The 21076-nt window shown below is 37.2% G+C and overlaps 1 long non-coding RNA gene across 1 annotated transcript in view; it reads left to right on the top strand.

Moving 5' to 3' along the window:
* LOC128316446 (uncharacterized) overlaps positions 1–20205 on the top strand; it is a 28108-nt gene extending 7903 nt beyond the window's left edge. The window contains exons 3-4 of the long non-coding RNA XR_008300372.1: positions 2415–2489; positions 18940–20205. This is a non-coding gene — a long non-coding RNA (uncharacterized LOC128316446). The remainder of the gene's footprint in view (positions 1–2414; positions 2490–18939) is intronic.
* Positions 20206–21076: the final 871 nt, after the last annotated feature.

The raw sequence follows: 21076 nt of genomic DNA, 5'->3' as shown, positions 1-21076 counted from the left end.
ACAACCAACAAAACTAAAAGGCAACCAACGGAATGGGAAAAGATATTTGCAAATGACATATCGGACAAAGGGCTAGTATCCAAAATCTATAAAGAGCTCACCAAATTCCATACCCGAAAAACAAATAACCCAGTGAAGAAATGGGCAGAAAACATGAATAGACACTTCTCTAAAGAAGACATCCGGATGGCCAACAGGCACATGAAAAGATGTTCAACGTCGCTCCTTATCAGGGAAATACAAATCAAAACCACACTCAGATATCACCTCACGCCAGTCAGAGTGGCCAAAATGAACAAATCAGGAGACTATAGATGCTGGAGAGGATGTAGAGAAACGGGAACCCTCTTGCACTGTTGGTGGGAATGCAAATTGGTACAGCCACTCTGGAAAACAGTGTGGAGGTTCCTCAGAAAATTAAAAATAGACCGACCCTATGACCCAGCAATAGCACTGCTAGGAATTTACTCAAGGGATACAGGAGTACTGATGCATAGGGGCACTTGTACCCCAATGTTTATAGCAGCACTCTCAACAATAGCCAAATTGTGGAAAGAGCCTAAATGTCCATCAACTGATGAATGGATAAAGAAATTGTGGTTTATATACACAATGGAATACTACGTGGCAATGAGAAAAAATGAAATATGGCCTTTTGTAGCAACGTGGATGGAACTGGAGAGTGTGATGCTAAGTGAAATAAGCCATAGAGAGAAAGACAGATACCATATGGTTTCACTCTTATGTGGATCCTGAGAAACTTAACAGAAACCCATGGGGGAGGGGAAGGAAAAAAAAAAAAAAATAGGTTAGATTGTGAGAGAGCCAAAGCATAAGAGACTCTTAAAAACTGAGAACAAACTGAGGGTTGATGGGGGGTGGGAGGGAGGGGAGGGTGGGTGATGGGTATTGAGGAGGGCACCTTTTGGGATGAGCACTGGGTGTTGTATGGAAACCAATTTGACAATAAATTTCATATATTAAAAAAAATAAAAAATAAAAATAAAAAATAAATAAATAAATAAATATTTTCTAAGGTTTTTGTGAGATTTACAAATTAGTTCAACACCGAATGTTGCACACAGATAATGAACTTCTTCAGATGTTGCGCTTCTAAATAGCTGTTTAAAACGGAAACTTATTGTTGAACTTTTCTGTCAGTGTCACATTACACAGTGAAGCAAAATAAGTAAGTGAAGAAAAATAACATTTGAAATGAACTGCAATTTTTAAAGAGATTGGCACCATTCAGGATATGAATTTTCATATTAAAATGGTAATAGTGACCAACATGTAGCTACATTCTTTTAGTTGATAAGCATGTCATTCCAAAGCATGCCCCCCCCCATCAAAAATAAATACACAGAAAAGAAATAAATGGATCAGGGAAAAATGCATTAAAATCCTCTATAGGTCAGTTAGACTTTCTTTGTTCCATCACCACAGACTTAGTTCATACACTAACAAACATATGCCATTAGGCACAAGAAGAACTAGGTAAAAATATATGATAGGTCTGCACTGCATCATTCTTACCACTGGAAAACAATTTAGAGTTTGAAGCAACCAATGTTTTAAGTAGTAATGATAGATTAAAAGAGGAATTCAGAAGAAATATAAAAATTGTTTCCTCTTGTTTCTGATTCATATCTTACTGCTTAGGCTAGAGTCCTAGATCAATGTCTAAAAAAAAATAATAATAATACTGATGTAACAAATATCAAAATTTTGATCCGCAATTTCTTGATGAGATGGAGAAAAAGAATCCTTGTATGTTGCAAGTCCAAATGTAAATTAATGGCATTAAATCTCTGTGGCATTAACTATTCAACTTTAAAATGGACATAGCTTTTAACATAGTAATGCTATTTCTAAATATTTTGGGTAAAGATATATGTGCATGTGTGAAATTATACACACACAGAAACATCCATGAATATTCAGTACAGCAGTGCTATAATCTGTCCCCACTAATGCAAGATACCCCTTACAAAAGAGACCTCAAAGAGCTCTCTTGTCCCTTCTGCTATGTGAGAACACAAGGATAATTCTACAACCCAGAAGAGGGCCCTCACCCAACCATGCTGGCATCCTAATCTTGGACCTCCAGCCTCCTGAACTGTGAGAAATAAATTTCTGTCATTTATAAGCCACCCCATCTGTGGCATTTTGTGATAGCCACCCAAGTGAACGAAAACAAGCAGTTTTATAATAAAAGATCGAAAACCACTCAATATCAATACAGGATTAGTTAATACAATATTGCAGCCTCCTTCCATAGGATCCTATGCAGTCATACAAAGAACAAGGAACTCTACATTATTAGAGGTATAACATATAGTGAAAAATTATGAAAGCCAAATCTCTAACTTGTATAAATATAATGAACATGTATACTCATCTGGATTCTGTAGAATACCTCTAAAGATATGCAAGAAACTGGTGATACCAGAAATCCCTGGAGAATTATGGAGCAGTGGGGAAGAGAGGTGAGACAGAAATTTCTTTTTCACTGTATATGCTTCTGTAATTTTGACTTCATAATATGTGCACTCAAATCTAAATAATCCTAAGATGTTAGTGATTATTCTATTTTTATAATACAAAAAAAAAAAAAGAATTCTGATCTGTTTTGATAATTCCTATGGCATAGAGTATAAGCATTGCAAGACTGAAGAATAACTTGGAGAACTATTTCACTTCGGGTCAACAAAATTGTATTAGGCACCTAGTATGTGATAGACTCTTACATACCAAGATTGTTGGAGATGCGATGTATCTTTATAGGAGAGCTATGAACACTCCAGGAAATGAGAATACCACAAGAGAGAGATAGCTCTATATTAACAGAGTCTAAGTAGTCCTCTGTATATCTACTATTGAAAGTATGCTATATTTTATTATTATAAAATGTGAGCTATCCATAGGCATATTTCTTAAGGCTTGTAATTTGCATCCCCACAAATTTTCATTAACACCAAATGGCTATATAAATGAAAAAAAAATTATTATCTTGATATCTCCCCTTCTGTTTAATAATTATTTATAAATGTAAGATTTAGCATCATGATGTGATGCTAGATCTTATGAAAAAATAAATAAGATCACAATGTAATAGAAAAGACCAAAAATAAGTAAATTACTTCACACCAAAACTGATGGCAATTTACCAGCATATTAGTACTTAGGTTTTTATGAGTAAAAAGTTAATCAGAAGGAAGGTCATTGTTTATTTTTTTGAGTACAGGAGTAAAAGTTGAATGGTATGAAAATTTGTTAGACAGTCATTAAGTGCATTACTAATTAAAACTCTTCCACAACTTGCTATATGAATAACTACTAAAATGGAATTGGACTTGGTACAATTAATAATTTCTCTTTTTATGGTTCTTCATAGATGCATGGTTTTAAAGAATGAAGAATGTAATAATAAATTGCAAATTGTTATTTTAATCATGCCAATCTTTGCATAATTAGTAACAGCCTTAGAGACATTATTAATAAGAAATGTCAAGAAATACCTGTTGCTTTAATTTCCTCAATATTTTCAGGTTGCAAAATATAAAAATGTCATAATAACTGGGATGATTTTTTTGCAAGTGACATATAATAATTTATGCAATAAGAACCATGATAGAAGCTAAGTAAATGAAACTAACAAATCTCTTGCTCTAACACAGATGCCATTCTAGTGGGTAAGTCAAACAATAAATAAGGGAATAAAAATACGGTCAAGTTCAAAGTTATGGTAACTGATCTGAAGGAAAAAGAGCAGGTGCTAATGAAATACACAAAGAGGTGAGGAAGTACTCTCTAAATAGAGAGTAAATCATCTCTGAGAAAACGATATCAGAATGGAAACCTGAAGAATAATAACTTGACCTAGGCTGAAGCTTTATGTTCAAGTGGGAAAGTGTCATGATGATACTGGAGATGTAGGAACGGGCAGATCATGCCAGTACTTGGGTTTCACGTGAGATACAACAGGAAGTCAATAGAGGTTCCAGGAATACATGCACCATGATTGAATTCATATTTTAACACAATGCTCTAATTTCCATTTGGGGAATAGGTTGGAATGGGACAAAATTAGCCGTAGGGAGAGCAGCAAGGAGGTCCTTACAGGGGTCCAGGAAAGGTATGATGGTGGACTAGGGTGGTAGCCGTGGGAGTTGAAAGCTCTGAACATAATTTGATCAGTTTGCTGATGGATTAGATGCAAATAATGAAGAAGAGGAAGAAATCAGGCAAGACTCCTAGAGGTCTACTTGATCATTTCTACTTTGAGATTTCTACTTGAATGGTGCTGTTATTCCCCTCGCCCCCTCAAAAAATCAGAGGGATTGGTTTTGAGAGCAGAGTAGTCAATTGTGTGAAGTTTGAAGTGCTATAAGATAACCAAATGAAGATTTCACATAGTAAGTTGGATATACTAAGAAGAGAAGATTGAGATGTAAATATTATTGCAGGATCATCTGTACTTATTCCAATAATTGGCTGACATGTCTGTCTTCCCAGCTACAATGAGAACTGCCTGAGGACTGATAAATTCTTTGTTCATCATTGCTCCCCAAATTTCTGATATTCACTATTGAATAAAAATATGTGTGAGTGAATGAATACTAAGACCTTAAACCCCAGGCTTGAGCATGCATGTTTTTAATTGTACCATATAAGAATTAATAACCTTAACAATATTAGGCTTTTTTTTTAATGCTGCCAAACAGCTGTATCAACTCCTAAAATTGACATTAAGATCTGGAATATATTTTAAAAGTCACCTAATAAAACTCCTCTTTTCACAGGTCAGGAAACTGGGGCTCAGACAAAGACTTACTCAAGGTTATAGTTGTTAGTATCAGAGTTAAAACCAGAACTCAAGTTTTCTCACTCCACAACTGAAGATCATTCTATATCCTTCTGATCAAAATCCAGCAAAAATGGTTCAAGTATTCACAATGCATAGACATAACTTTCACAGAAGATCACAAACACCGTAAATTATAAACTTGCTTATGAAACAAATTCTCAAATGTGGAATACTAACACACCACTTTTTAATTTACTTGTTCAAAGGGCTTCATAAATTAAAGAGAAAAACACCCACATACACACTAAATGACTAAATGTTCTTTGGTTTCCAAGGAATTCTCTCACCAGGCCTTAGAGTAGAGACATTTATGATGGAAGATGAAGTCACTTTTAAAAAGAAAACATTGGTTCTTTTGAATATATGGAAAAGCAAATGTGTGACAATATGCGGCTAAGTCAATCAGACCACAGTAACCATACTAGAATACTCTTCAGTGTTCTCAGACTTCTGAATACCTATTACATTTTCCCATATTAAAAATATGCCTAAATGACAACAATAAAAATGTGTACAACATAAACATTGCCACACTCTAGAGGCACATTGCAGGTCCCTTATTTCCAGCACAGAGTTGGTGAAACCTTTGTCACAGAGTGTATAATCGTTCCTAAAAAAATGGAACTCTTTAGTCTCACATTGCCATTCATAGAGAGCTTTGAAATACTGAATTCTTTCTTCAGGGGCTTAAAAACACAACAAATTTGGAAGCTCATGAATGCCTACAAAACACTTAGAGATAGCTAAGCTTTAGAATAGCACCATCATATAGGGTTTTTCGATGATGCTGGGGATAGTTAAAAAAAAATAATGTAGGTTCCCAGAAGCTGACCAAAGCTTTATATGGACCGTAAATTCAGCCATGTGTGGCACATCTGGAGGGGTAGTCTGTCTGTGGGAGGAAATGAGAAGACTCTTGTGAAAGAATTAATCCAAAGGGAATAGAGTGTAGATACACAGTGTGGTCCAAGGAGATTAGCACCACCATAAATTCAAAATCTCCAACCTCAAGTTGGAACTAAACAGTGACAGAAATTCTATGTTGTTTCCCTATCCAGCCTTTATTCCAATTCTTCGCAACAAATATTGCACACTCTGCTCTCCTAAAACCTCTAAAACCCTCCCCTCTCCTTTTCTTCAGATGTTTTCACCTCCCACCTCAGAGAGATGTTAGACACAATCAGAAATGAAAACTCTCAACTTCCCACTACCCAAATCAGTAAGCCTATTGACATCCACATACATCTCTCTTCCTCTCCCACTACTTCAGGAGAAATGCAATCCTTCTTCCAATTCATTTAGCAATTAATTCGACAAAAAAATCATTTTTGAATGATTTGGATTTCATCTTCTGAAGTTTGGGGGGAAATTCACCCACTGGTTATCTTTTTGTCCATCTTCAGCCTCTCCCTTCTCACTGAATTCTTCACAGCAGCAATTTAACATGTTCGAATTTGCCTGATCTTAAAGAAACAAATATATAAAAACAAAACACTTATTCTTTCTCCCTACCCCCTCCTAGGCCCCTAGCACCTACCTATTATCGTCCTTTCCTTCCCAAACTACCCAAGATGTCTGTACATCTTGTTTGTCTCCATTTCCACTCCTCCATTTAATTGTCAACACACCCTACATGGCTTTTGGCTCAAACATTCTTCTGAAAATGCTCACTTATGTATATATGATGTCTGTATGTATGCATTTGAAGTATAATTAACATTGAAAATGCTCAATTTTGGATTACCAATGATACCATAGCAAAATCCAACAGATAATTGTCATTCCTTCTCTTGCTCGAAATATTAACAGCATTCAAAACTGATAGCTACAACTTTTTTTCTGGAAATAATTTGTTCCCTTGGCCTTCCTCACTCCATAGTCCCTCTTTATTTTCCCCCTATGTCTATGACCTCTCCTTCCCAGCTTCCGTGGCAAGCATGACATCATACTGTCCACAGGGCTTAGTCCTAGGCCATACATTTTTCTCATCCCATGTACTCTATTTAATCAACTTCAGCTACTCTTACAAAATTAATTACCTCCCACGGTATATGCCGATGATTCACAAACCATCTTAATTTCCAAATTCTCAGTAGACATTTAGACCTATTTTCATACATTCCTGACGTAACTGCTTGGAGAAAGCAACTCAAACTTATTTTTCAAAAAAACTGGTTATCATCTCCAGCCATTCCCAAAGCTGTCACCTCAGTCCTTGTCATCTGTATCAGTAAATAGAAGCACGAGTGACCAAATTATTTAAGCTAGGAACTTGAAAGTCACTCAATTCCTTCCCATCCCTCACACTGTCATAGCCCAAAACCATATCCTAAAAATTCTACCTTTTAAGTAGCTCTAGATGGGGCACCTGAGTGGCTCAGTCAGTTGAGTGTCCAACTCTTGATTTCAGCTCAGATCATGATCCCAGGTTCGTGTAATCGAGCCCCACAATGGGCTACATGCTAAGCATAGAGCCTGCTCCAGATTCTCTTTCTCTCCCTCTGCCCCTCTCCCCTGGTCACACACTCTTTCTCTAAAATAAAAACAAACAACAAATAAATACATAGCTCTAGAACTGGGCTACTTTTCTCCCTAATCACAGCTACAGTCATTGTTCAACTATCCTACTATAGTAGATTCCTTTTTTTCGTTTTCCTTCAGCAACCCTCAGGTTGTTCTCTATAGTTAAGATGTAATATCTTCCTAACTAGTCTACCCTCTTGATTTCAGTCTCAAAACTATAACCAGACTGAACTTTTAAAATGCAATTTCTACTATGTATCTCCCTGATTAGAAGTCTTTAATGGTTTTATATTTTTACTACATATACCTGTTTCCATAAATAATGGATACTATTTTATTTATGTTTTTAAGTTTTTCATACATGAAATATATACTATATATTCTTCTGAAACTTGCCTTCTTAACGAAGCATCTCATTTTTTAACGTTATCCTCATCAATTCATAAGCTCTAAGACATTTTTTTCAACTGATGAATAGGATGTCATTGTGTGACTAAACCAGGGTTTCTTTATTCATCCCTCTACTGAGGGCTGCTATGTTGGTACCACTTTTATTTTTTTATTGTGGTGAACACTGCTGTGATTAAGTTTCTTGAAAATGCCTCTTGTGTTTTTGCATGAGAGTTTCTCTAAAACAGATAGCAAGAAGACAGATTGCAGGGTCATGGGGATTATATATCTTGAGTTTCACGAGATACCTCATCATTGCACAAGAATGATATACTCCAACTTTAGGATTGTGGTTATCTGGAAAGAAAGGGAGGGAAAGAGGAGAAAGGATATGGATTTGAGATTTTAGCTGAAATGAAACATTTTCTTTCTAAAAAAACAAAGTGAAGTACATGCAAAATAACAGGCTCAGCGGTGACTAAGAGTCATCTAATGGATTGTTTTTACATTATTTTGGACCTTTAGAATATTTCATATTTTGAAATATTTTTAATAAGGCTTTCAATGGTTTCTCATTATCTGGGAACAATGTGCAAGCCTTTTACTATGATTTACAAGACCCTTCTATCTGGTTTTCATTGGCCTTTCCAGTCTCACTGAAGAGAGTATACCACTCTCGTCTGACCTCCTCAGGTGGGTTTCACTCTCTGGGAGTGTAGGATCCTCACACACCTTCCTTCTATTTGAGGCACCATTATTTTTCCCCAGTTTCTCCCACAGCCACTTACTTATTTTATTCCTTCTCATCTCTCAGATCTTAGCCTAGATATTACTTCCTCAGGAATCCTTCCTTGACCTTCTGAGGTTAGTTTTCCCTCATTATACCTTCTCATGGCAATCTCTACTTCCCATTTTGAAACAACTCTTACATTTGTGATTATTTCTTCAACATCTACTTTTAAACAATAATTTACTGAGTGGCTTATTTATTTGTATCTATCATTCCCTGAGCCCCCTTAGGGCAAAAACAATGCCTGTCTTGTCCAAAACTCTATTTCCAGTGCCTAGTACAATGCCTAGTATGTAGATGTTCAATGAAGAGTCACCGAAGAATGAAAGGGTCAGAGAAACATTTGTAAGTAATGCTAGGTAGGGGGTGCTGGATCCTGCAGTCCAGCTCCCAACTCCTAATAGACCATTGGAGATCTATGGCAAAAGGCATGAAAATTTAAAAAATAATAATAATTATTATAATTATAAAATATAATTATAATTATAAAATATAATTATAAAATAATTATAAAATAATAAAATGAGAGTCCCATTACCACAGATCTCTAAAAGACTGAGAGCATAGAGCAGCAAGGCCTTGTGACCCATGGAAGCACATGTGGTCTGAGATAATATTAAGTCTGCTTTATACATCTGGAGTCATAGTTGATGTAGAATGGAACAGGGACAGGTCACACAATAGTCTAAGCCAGAAGCAGGGCTAACCAGATTTGGAATCAAACACTAGGCTTTTGAGGGGGCAGGAGACATCACCGGAACAATCAGAGAAGTGACCCCAAAGGCAGAATGCCATGTCTTAGTCAGGAGCTCTACGTTTACAAGCTCTTGTGAAAAAGTGTCAATTTATCACAGAGTGGGTAGAGCAGAGTCATAAAAATAAAGTACCATTACTCATATGGCTGCCCTATCATGCAAACACTTGAGTGTTTGGTCACTAGATCACAAAATGAAGACTTGATGAGTAAAATATTGTCACAATTCCATGTGAGGTGGCAAAGCTGGAAATCATAGGTACATGCTATTAGTTGCATCTAGAATGCAGACATGCAAGTTGTGTTTGATATACAAGTAAGGGCAGAGGCAAATAAGGGATCTTCCAATAAGGCAAAAAGAGATCAAGCTTTGTAAACAATCTATGACTTTCTGTAAAAACATCTGGGTTCAACTTTGCCTATACCTTAGCAGTAGCTACAAATGTTCTACATCTTAAGAAAATTACTTATTTATGCTATGTAAATGTGCAGAGCTGAATAAACATGTCTGGAAATATCTCTCCCCCCAAAATTTGATTTTGATAAAATGAGTTATTTTGTCAACATGATCCTAAGTCCCTGAATTGACTGAATTCCCAAATTTTGGCTAGTTGTTCTAGTTATTCTGTTAATTATTTCATTGCCAGAATATCCTTTTTGAATATAAACCTGGCATGGATCATTAAAACATAAGCAGTCTAAAGAGGCAGCTCTTTAAAACTATCATCTTTCTCACTTTTCTTGCTCTTATCCCAGTGTTGTTATGAAACATATTACTTTCCTTTCCTCCTCAGAAATTCCTTGGGGCCCGTATCCTAAGACCCCATAATTCACTCCAAAGCTATGTTATTGTCAAGGCAGCGGTTATATTCCCAAGAGTTTCGATAAATAATTCATTGAATGCATTCATTTGCAGAAGATCCACTCAGCTATGAACCTGGTTCTTCTTCAAGACAGAGCAAATATTGCCTCAGAATTGAAGAGCTAGTTCAGCATAGGCCAACTATTGGGAAAGCTAAAGCAGAAAGACAATTTTTAGTATATAAACATTGAAGTAGATTGTAAATTCCTGTTTACCTGAAAATTTATTGCTGTCTGCCAGAGCAGCATCTGCAGCAACAGAGCAGGTTGGCAAAGGAAAAAATCTTCAGACAGGGGAGGGCATTAAAGTTTGTGGACCCTCTAAGCAGTTACTGTCAGTGCCCTGGGGAAGAAGCAAAACCTCAGATAACCGTTGCTACTAGAGAGGAAAGGGAGATAGATGCAGGATCAGTATTTCATCTATTCCCTTCTCTCCGTCTGGTGTGCATTCACTTTTTTTGCTGAAAGTCAAAGCAACAATCCCTACCGCCTGTCATTTAAACAAGCAAAATGATATTCAATTTAACATTTGTCATGAGAGGAACACCACGTCTTTCAGCAAAAACAATGGCCATTTGTGTGGCTATGGTACACTTCCAGCTTTTTCACTGAGCGCTTGCTTACCTCTTCTTGACACTCCTGTTCATCATCTAAGCTATGGCATTTATCCTCCCTGGTTACCACAGAGATATATGCTACACCAGCAATGTGGTCTCCTGGGTCTGGAGACTTCTGCCTCAGAGTCACTGATGTAGCGTGGGAACCTTTAGAAAGACTAGGATTCCATTTGCCCAGGTTACAATGTCACTAGGACAGGCACTCGAGTGAAAATCTTGCCTCGTTGTTGATGCTAACACAGTGCCTGTCGAAAGTATCTAATCAATCATTCTTTTTCAGTATTCTGTCTTTTCTATTTTGAATATAAGCCACATGAGAGAAGGAACTATATCTTTCTTACTCACTATGTGTCTGGAATATGGTAGTGATTGAAGAAGTATTTGTTGAATGAATAAGTGTTTTGTGGATGGATGGATGGATGGATGGATATTAGGTAGATACTTTCTCACAGATCTTAGGGTCTCACAAAGTTCAATATCATTTGAAATGAATCATCCCAATATGGCATTAAGGATATCAGTCCCAGAAAGAGGAAGAAAGTCTTGTTAAACTTCCCTTTGACTCCACTAGGTACAGTTGATGATATAAAAGGAAGGAAGGACATTTAGGAGCTCTGTATTTATTAACCTCACTAGGACTCCTAATCTGAATATTGTTTTCATTATGTAATCTTCAAATTTTTAATTCTACCAAATTAATATGTAAGCATGTTACTAGAGATGGAGAACCCTTAGAGTTTTACTGGCATCTTCCCTGCCAATCACATCTCTAAATACAATTACAATAATTAGTGCTTTTAATCAATTTCCAGACCTCTTTGTTCCATAGACCGTAAAGTGCAGTTAAGGAGTTTCATAAGTGAGACTCTTGCAAAGACTCAATATCTTTCACAGTGGTGGATGTGTGCATAAGGAAAGAGAGGGAGGTCAGTCTTTTATCGGGCTTTCACATTCTGTCAGTGGGGCAGCAACATAATTAGAACTATGTCTTTGAAAATCTAAAGCATAAATTAGTTCTCTCTCAGATGCCTTAGTGCCGCTGCTGCATTAGCTTTGTTGGCATTTAGAGGGAAAAGAAATTCTAAGGCACTTTATTTTCTGTGAATCTGAGGCTAGGCATAAACACATTTTTTTTTCATTTTTTTGATGAGGAGTCCTGTCAATACTTAAAATGTGACCCTGTGCTATGAAAATAGGTTCCCTGGTTGAAGAATGGACATAGGCAGCATTCCCAAGCAGGCGAGGCCAAAAATCTCCTTTCCTCCTCCTCCTCCCCTTCCTTCTCCTCCTCCTCCTCCTCATTATTTTATTATTATTATTATTATTATTATTATTATGTCACCTTAGTAATACTATTATAAGGCAACTGGTTCCATGGAAAACGTGTGTGGACCTGCACATATCTATAAACAGTGCCAGAAAACTGCAGAAACATTGAACATCCATTTAAGGACCGAAGAGAACTGTCAGAGTAATTAATAATACATCTCTCAGGGTTACTGGTACTTGGCAGATTGGCTATTTTAATTTGTTGGGTCTTCCTAAAATTTGTTAGAAGTTATGACAGAGATTCGTTCACCTGTACAGAGAGGGAGAAAATAAAGAGTTAAGAAACAAAATCGACATTACTACCTGGCAAAAGAAAAACTAGTAGTCTTTTGAAACATGGTAAAGGAAAGAATCTGGACAAGTGGTAGTTTGATGGAACTTGGTGGCTAATTCTCCTAAAAGGAAATAAAAATTTAAGGAAATGTGAGGTGCACTTTGACCTTCACCACCCTTAGCGTTCCAGTACCCTGAAAAATCTGTTCTCCTAATTTTGATCTTCATCTTCGAGATTGCAACAGCCTCCCAGGACTTTGTTTTATGTGTAAAGTTATTATCCTCTTTTGAATTGGGTCTGTTGTAAATGTTCATTATAATCACTGCTGCTTAATTTAGCAGATGGTTGGAACCGAACAATTCTTCTCAGAGGAATTAAATATGGTTATGTCATTTCCCAAGCTGATTTAAAAGAAGTAATCTGAGATCAAGTAATGTTTCATTTTCCGTATTAGTTCAGAATCATTGCCATAGATGTTTTCTTTTCTCCACGTCTATAATTTTGAATATCTGTGATGAACTCGGTTGGTCTTCCATCGGTTTTCAGCTCTTGATGTTTTTCAATAATGGAATAAAAATGAATCAATCACGTACCCAAATCTCATGTTTTACTACATGATTCATCAGGAGCCCCAAAAGGGATTTTCCTATTATATTTGCACAACAATGTTTCTCATCTCTTGTCAGCAAATACAAGGTGGGTAGAAATTATTTTTTACATCAAACTGTTGATACACATTAGTTCCAACTCCCATGAATACTTTGCACTGCTCTCAAGGTATCAGTGATCAAATACAATTAGCATGAAAACAGAGAAGCTTCATCTAAAAAAATTCTCAGAATCTCCTACCTACTCAAATGCCATCTATGTTTTTGTTCCATGGATGTTCAATTGGCCAAGGACTATTTTAGCAGGATCACACATTTTGAAAGACAAGAAACTAAAAAGGGAGAGATCGCTCATAGTTTCAGATCTGTATCTAAGTAACAGGGTCATTTCTTCCCACCCAGGGGCTCTTCCAAAAAAAGGTGGTTTTTTTGAACCAAGATTTCACTATTCATAAGGGCTTATTCTTATATGTAATTCAACCTTCTTGAACTTTCCATTTCTATGCTCTCCCAGCCTCCTACTGTTCCTGTTGATCTTTACTGTGGACACCGTAGGAAGCCAAGGGAGGGTAATACTTGAGGGTATGCATAGATGGTTGATTCAGTCAAGGGAGCTCATTACTATGCCATTATGTTTTGTATATAGAATCTTTCTTCTGAGGAAGTAAAGGATCTTACTTTCAAACAGGAAGTAAGCTTTGCAATTCCCCAGTGAAACTGGCAAACTATATTAAAACAGACAGACATCTAGAGAGTTTTGGGATTGTAATAGAAAGTAGTTAGGAGACCTTGGTTTGTGTCTGTGAGTCTGCATTTGCTAGCACTTTCGATCTCTCTGCTTTAGTATCCCCCTCACAACCACAAATTATGGCCATGAGAATTAATGGAATTGTGTGTGTGCAAAATATATATGTGTGCAAAGTGTATATGTACAGAAGTTCTCAATGAAGGATAAAAGTACTGCTTTCGGACAAGTGGCTTTTAACATTATTGTTGGCAGTAACCTCTCCCCTCTCTGCAGAGAACTTGAAAAGGTGTGATAAGAGGCCATCTGCGGGCATCCTTGGGACCTGCCTAGACTGTTTTCACTACTGCTGCTCCCCACATTGGCACCCCACTGAAGAGACCAAGGAAGAGATGTAAACTCCTTGCCATGCCTGGTCAGCTAAACACCTTGTGTCCCAATCACAAGGATGGCAAGTACTGCAGCGGTGATAAATGGCAGCAAGCCTGGCTGTAATAGGTTTGCAGCTGGCTCCCCAAGAGAAACACCCTCTCAGCCTGGCAGAGGAGAAACAGTATAAGTTTTAGAGTCAGACAAACTCATTTTCTACTCACAGTATATCTACTTACCTATCAGCAGTTTGAATCCTGGACAGTTTCTCAATCCTTGTAATTCTTGTAATCTTGGTTCCCTCCTGCTAAATTAGAAAGAGTTGAACTACTTGGCAGAATGATGAAAGAGTCAAGCGAGAAAACAAAGGGAAGCCACTGACACAGTTTAAGTCACTTAGTAGGTCTTCAATAAATGGCGTATCTTGTCTCTATCCCATCCCCAATTCTTCTATTCTTTTGGCAGCATCTAAGACGCTTTCGGGGCCAATTACTACAGACCCCATCTCTCCGCGCTAGTACCCCATCCAGCAAACCATCATATGCCCTAGAAAAAGTATTCTGTTTTTCTTCTTATAAACTTCAATGATGTTCATTGGAAGAGTTATCCTTTCATCATAATTTTTTTGGATATAAAGTAGCTTTCTAATTAATTCTTTATTAGAATTATTATCATGTTTTGCAACGCAGAAAATGGGAGAAAGAGCTAGAGAGCTCTTACGTGCTTTCCTTTTACACTGTAGTAGTTTGGCTTAAGTTTTTGTCTCAAATTTAGTTTCATTTGAAAATAAGGCAAAGCTTTTCATCTGTAGCCCATTCTTTTACAAGGATTTACACTTTTACAGTCCGTTTTGCTGTAGGTTTGTAGTTATTTCACTTTAGTCCCCTAGTGGTTAAACAAAGAATGCAATCAGTTGTGTGATTCAGAGAGAAATTCTTCTAGCAAACACATAAAAGAGTCACAGTTCTTAACATGTCACATGATAAATGAGTCCATTCAAAGAATCAGTATTTAGAACCATAGGAGACATTAAAGATGACTTACTTCGATAACTTGTTTTTAAACAGTTCCCATTATAGAACATTTTCAAATGTCATGGAGTGCTCTGTGAAACACATCACATATATCATTTCAGTTCCACATTATCTCCATTTAACAGATTAAAAAACTGAGGATTTGAAAGGTTTAATTTTCCAAGGTCAAGTGACAGAGAAAGACTTAAGGATTGCTGATTCTTAACTTTGAGTCTTTTCACTTAACAATTTTGTGTCCTTTCATAAGAGAAAAAACTGAGACCAAGGGCTCCTAACTGGTTTGAAGACGGTGCCAGAGCTAGAATGAGATGTTGGGGCTCCTGAAAACCCCGTCAGTCTTCATTTTGACTTTATTGCCCCTTAAAATCTTCTGAGAAGGGCTTCTGTTATATTTTTTTTCCTAAGGGTTCTCACTCAATATTGAGGAATTAAACAAAAAGGTTGGTTTGCAATCTTTTTATTTTGTCTCAATTTTCCATTTGTATTCATGTTTTCTTTTTCATAATTCTCCACTTCAGTTTCCAGTGTATCATTTCCTTTCATTACATACAACCTTCTTAGACATAAATGCTATTGCACACTTAGTGGACTACAGTATAGTGTAAAAATAACTTTTATATGCACTAAGAAACCAAAAAATTCATTTGACTCGCTTTATTGCGACATTCACTTTATTGCGACATTGGCTTTACTGCGGTGGTCTGGAACCAAACCCATAATATCTCCAAGCTATGCCTGTAACCCACAAGAAAAATTTTTCTTCCTATTCTTGTCACCTTATGCTCTACTGGCTTGGGAGTTTTAGTTCCAGAGAAGGAATGCTTTCACTAGGGGATACAACAATGACTCCATTGAACTGGAAGTTAGGAATGGTGCCCATCCACTTTAAACTCCTCATGCCTCTGAATCAAGTAAAGACTGGCTCAAGTGACTGATACTGACCACCAAGGGGAAATTGGACTACTACTCCACAATGGAGGTGAGAAAGAGTATATCTGGAATAGAAGAGATTCCTCAGGGTATCTCTTAGTATTACCATGCCCTGTGATTAAGGTCAATGGAAAAGTATAAAAACCCAATCCAGACAGGACTACTAATGATCCATGCCCTTCAGGAATGGAGGTTTAGGTCACCCCACTAGGTAAAGAACCAAGACCAGCTGAGGTACTTAATAAAGGCCAAGGGAATGCAGAATGGGTAGTGGGGAAAGGTAGCTATAAATACCAGCTATGATCATGTGACTAGTTACAGAAACAAAGACTGTAATTGTCATGACTATTTACTCTTTATTTTGTTTTGAATATGTTTGTGTGTGTATGTGATATATATGTATACCTACAGACTAAGCAAATATTGCTTTCTTCCTTCTCTTATATGCTTATGTAACATAAGATGCATTGACTTCATATCCCAGAATATAAATATTGTTAATTTACATCATAGTACTTAAATTATGGGATATCAAGAAAGGAATAGACATCACTCAAGGATTTTACCTTCTCTTCTAGGGAAGAGGTTACTGTATTTGTGGTTATTTGCAGAATGGTTGTCATGTTCAGTGGAATTATGATCTGCATTTGGAGATTAAGTATAGTTTAAGGAGATGAATATCAGTGCCAAGTTAACAAAAGGTGGACTTATGATGATCAATTTTACACTTGATCTTAGCCAAAAGGCCGAGAAGCGATTGTGATGATCAATTTTATGTGTCAACTTGACTGGGTCACAGGTGCCCAGACATCTGGCGAAATATCATTCTGAATGTGTCTATGAGGGTGTTTCTGGATGAAATTAACATTTAAATTGGTAAACAGAGTATGCTCCCATGCAAGCAGGCTTCATCCAATCCACTGAAGGACTGAATAAAACAAAAGACTGAGTAAAGGAGAATTTTCTCTCTCTGCCTATCTTTGACCTGGGGCAAAGGTCAGTCTCACTTAGCCCACAATTTATATCATTGGCTTTCCTGGCTCTCCAGCAAATCTTGGGACTATTGGGACTTCTAAGGCTCCATAATTTTGTGAGCCAATTCCTTATAATAGCCCCATCTATCATCTATCTATCTATCTATCTATCTATCATCTATCTTATCTATCATCTATCTATCTATCATCTAATCATCTATGCCATTGGCTTTGGTTTTGGTTCTAGTCCTCTGGAGAGTCCTGACTGATCTACCTGCTTAATGTCTAATCACTATTTGTTACTATACAATCATCTGTGAGATAATTTAATTTATGGTCTGATTACATGTTCTTTGAGCATAGGGATAGTAATAATAGCTATGTAACTATTATTGTAATGTAATAATTATAAAACCACCCACAACAATAACAGTAATCATATCCAAACTCTGTTTTACAGTTAAAATATTCCAGGCATTTCTTTAAGTACTTTACATGCATTAATTCATGCAATCCATACAATAACACTTTAAGTTAGAAAATATTATGATCCCAATTTACTAATAAGGAAACTGAGGTACAGAGAAGTTAGTTCTGTACAAACTGTATCTTACGTTATTATGGTTTGGAATCCCATAATGGAGGACATTTGTTTTCTTCATACCATATTCCCTGCACGTAGTGTATCAGAGAAGCAGCTTGGAAATATGGTGTAAGAAAATAAGTAGTATCCTGGAACTAGATCTACTGCAGATAAATTCCAGTTCTAACTCAAGCACATAACTATGTGATTTGAGTCAAGGTACTTAACATCTCTGTGTCTCAGGTTTTTCATCTGTGAAATGGGAATGACAACAGGATTTTGAAAAAAATTTTTTAAATGTTTATTTTTGAGACACAGAGAGAGAGAGAGAGACAGAGTGCAAGTGGGGTAGGGCAGAGAGAGAGAGAGAGACAGAGAGACAGAGAGAGAGAGACAGAGAATCTGAAGCAGGCTCCAGTCTCCAAGCTGTCAGCAGAGAGCCCCATGTGGGGCTCAAGCTCACGGACCTAAAGGTCATGACCTGAGCTGAAGTCGGACGCTCAGGTGCTCCCAAAACAGGATTATTGTCAGGATTAAATAAGCCAATACTTGTAAAGTGCTTAGAATAGTATCTAGTATTTAGAAAGTACTCAATAAATGCTAGCTTTTGTGATGATGTTAGTTTTACTCATCACTTTATCCCCATCACCCAGAAAAGGGCACAAATTAGGCACTCAGTAAACATCTGCTAAATTAAAGAATTATTTGGGGCACCTGGGTGGCATCCAACTTCAGGTCAGGTCAGGTCATGATCTCATAGTTTGTGAGTCTGAGCCCCATGTCGGGCTCTGTGCTGATGCCTCAGAGCCTAGAGCCTGATTCAAATTTGGTCTCCCTCTCTGTCTGCCCCTCCCCCACTCGCGCGCGCGCGTGCGCGCGCTCTCTCTCTCTCTCTCTCTCAAAAACCAATAAACATTAAATAATTTTAAAAAAGGATTATTTGTTGTGTTCCACATTGTATTCTTTCATCTAACAACTGTGCTGCCTACTTTCATCACCTATCTGAGACACTCTGCTAGATGCTAGAATGACAGAGGTCAATGAGACATGGTGTTGTCCTTAAGAAGCCCAGAGCTGAGTACATAAACTGACATAATACATATATATAAGTGGGGAAAGGCATTCTAACCTAAACAATCCAGGGAAACAAAAGGTAGAATGTGTAACTTAGGTGGAGGGGAGGTGGGTACAGGGAGAAGGGTGCCACTATCAACATCTGTATAACGAACTTCTGCTGTGAACTGTAATGACAAAGGAAAATAGACTGTTCTCATAATCACTTTCCCAGGTATCAAGATAATGCCACTGGGGAGACTAGTTTGGTAGGATGAGCAACGTCAAGTGACTTTACCTGTGGAGAGATTGGATGGCTACTCACTTGGGCATTTTATAAAAATACCGGGAAGTGTTCTCCAGCTGCAAGTCCTCCTATGCAATCAAGACTGACGAGGTTCTACACCTAAGGAAAGAAAGAGGAGGGCATGTAGGTAAGAAAGGCATTTGCTTGCAGGTGACTGAATGCCCAACAAGGACTGCCTTACAGACAAGGGTAATTTTTCTCACATAATGGGAAGTCTGGCAGTAAAGCAGGTATTGGCCTTGATTCAGCTGCTTACAAACTTTATCGGGTACTCAGGGTCCTTTCCTTTTTTGCTAGGGTGCTAGCTTTTACTTTTATATTCATCACCCCATGGTTGCAAGATGGTTGCTGTCACATCCAGATTTCACTTTTATTTTCAAAACCTGAGGGGTGTTAAGATGCCAGCCTTTTATGAAGAGAGCAAAGACTTTCCAGAGTTTTCCCCAGCAGACCTCTGCTTGCATTTCATTGTCACATGGGCACTGCCAGCTGGATTGGAGCCTGGAAAAGCAAGAGACAGGACTATCACAATTGGCTTAGACCAAGGGTCGGCAAACTTTTTCTGTAACAGGCCAGATAGTAAATATTTTAGGCTTTGCAGGCCATACGGTCTCTGTTGTAATCACTCAATTCTGCCGTTCTAGCATGAAAGCCGCCATAGATAATCCATAAATGATTGAGTGTTGCTCTATTCCAATAACACTTTATTTATGGACACTGAAATTTGATATAACTCTCACATATTATGAAACACTATTCTTCTTTTGATTTGTTTCAACCACTCAAAAATGTACAAACTAATCTCAGTTCCCAGGCCATATAAAAACAGATGGTAGGCCTGATTTGGCCCCCGAGCCCAGAGTTTGCCAATCCCTGGCTGGGACCAAGGACAACCCATCAACTGGATCTGGGCAAAAAGCTACGACAAAGTTCTAATAGTGGTGTTCTAATAGTTATCTCTAAAGAAGAAATGAACACGGGATAGGCAGCTAACAATGCTGCGACTAAGAGTAGTTTTTATTTTCTACATGCATAAGCTTTCATATAAAATATTTGGTATACGGCTATAATATTTTAATTCCTTTCTCTTTCTTCCACTTTAATCTACATTTTTTTTTTCTTATTCATAAAGAGCTCTTCTCTGCTCCATTAGAGTAGCTGGTATCCAGACCCTGGGTTTTTAAGTAATTAATATTAGAAAAGTCTTTTGGAGGATTATCTTTCAATCAATATGGTGTGGATTACTCTCTGTTGCCACACTTTAAGGGTAAGCTGGGGAACTGTAAAATTATGAATTAGAAACTCTGTTCAAGTTCCATAAGTGTTTCACAGTTTTCTTCCTGGGCTTCCAGTGGTGAAGGCAATGCAAATGGAACCCCAGCATTGAGAAAGCATATTCTGCTTTGGCTACATTTCATTATACATTCTCCACTTAGAGAGAGAGAAGAGAGAGAGGGAGGGAGGGAGGGAGATTTGTAGCAAGCAAAAAACAGGCTTCCTCTTTATACGTTGAATTACAAAGGCAATTTCCTTTATAGCCTACTTACAGGAATCCCTCTTAACATGTTGCCAACAGTATCACAACTTGTTTATTCAAAGGTTATGTGTGAATGAGAGCTTTTTGATATTAATCAAGTAATTTGCTAGCATTGCTGGGAAAAGGAAAATGTTAGCTTTATCCTGAAAAATGAAACAGTCCATTAATCAAGTGCACTCTACTGAAGACAATTATGGGGAGAGCAAGGGCACATAGACCCTTTAGATAAGAAATTCCTAACCTGATGAAACTTTTAATAGGGTTTGGCATAGACGTCTGCACAGAAAGTGACTAACTTTAACCGCCTTACAAATTATATATATCAGGTATTTATGGATTCTAAGTTTACTGTTTATTATTAATTGAAAAAGAATCTTACTGAGTGCACCAAATTCAAAACCAAAACTTTGGCATATGGACTATTTTGTTGGTGTTCATTTATTATCTCCAGTTAAAGTTAAAAGGTGAAATAGAATACACATGTTCTTAAACATCTGTCTCATTTTTTGGTTCCCTCAGCAGCATGCT

Source organism: Acinonyx jubatus, chromosome B4 (assembly GCF_027475565.1).
Source record: "Acinonyx jubatus isolate Ajub_Pintada_27869175 chromosome B4, VMU_Ajub_asm_v1.0, whole genome shotgun sequence".
Taxonomy (NCBI): Eukaryota; Metazoa; Chordata; class Mammalia; order Carnivora; family Felidae; genus Acinonyx; species Acinonyx jubatus.
This window is presented reverse-complemented; position numbering and strand designations above follow the sequence as displayed.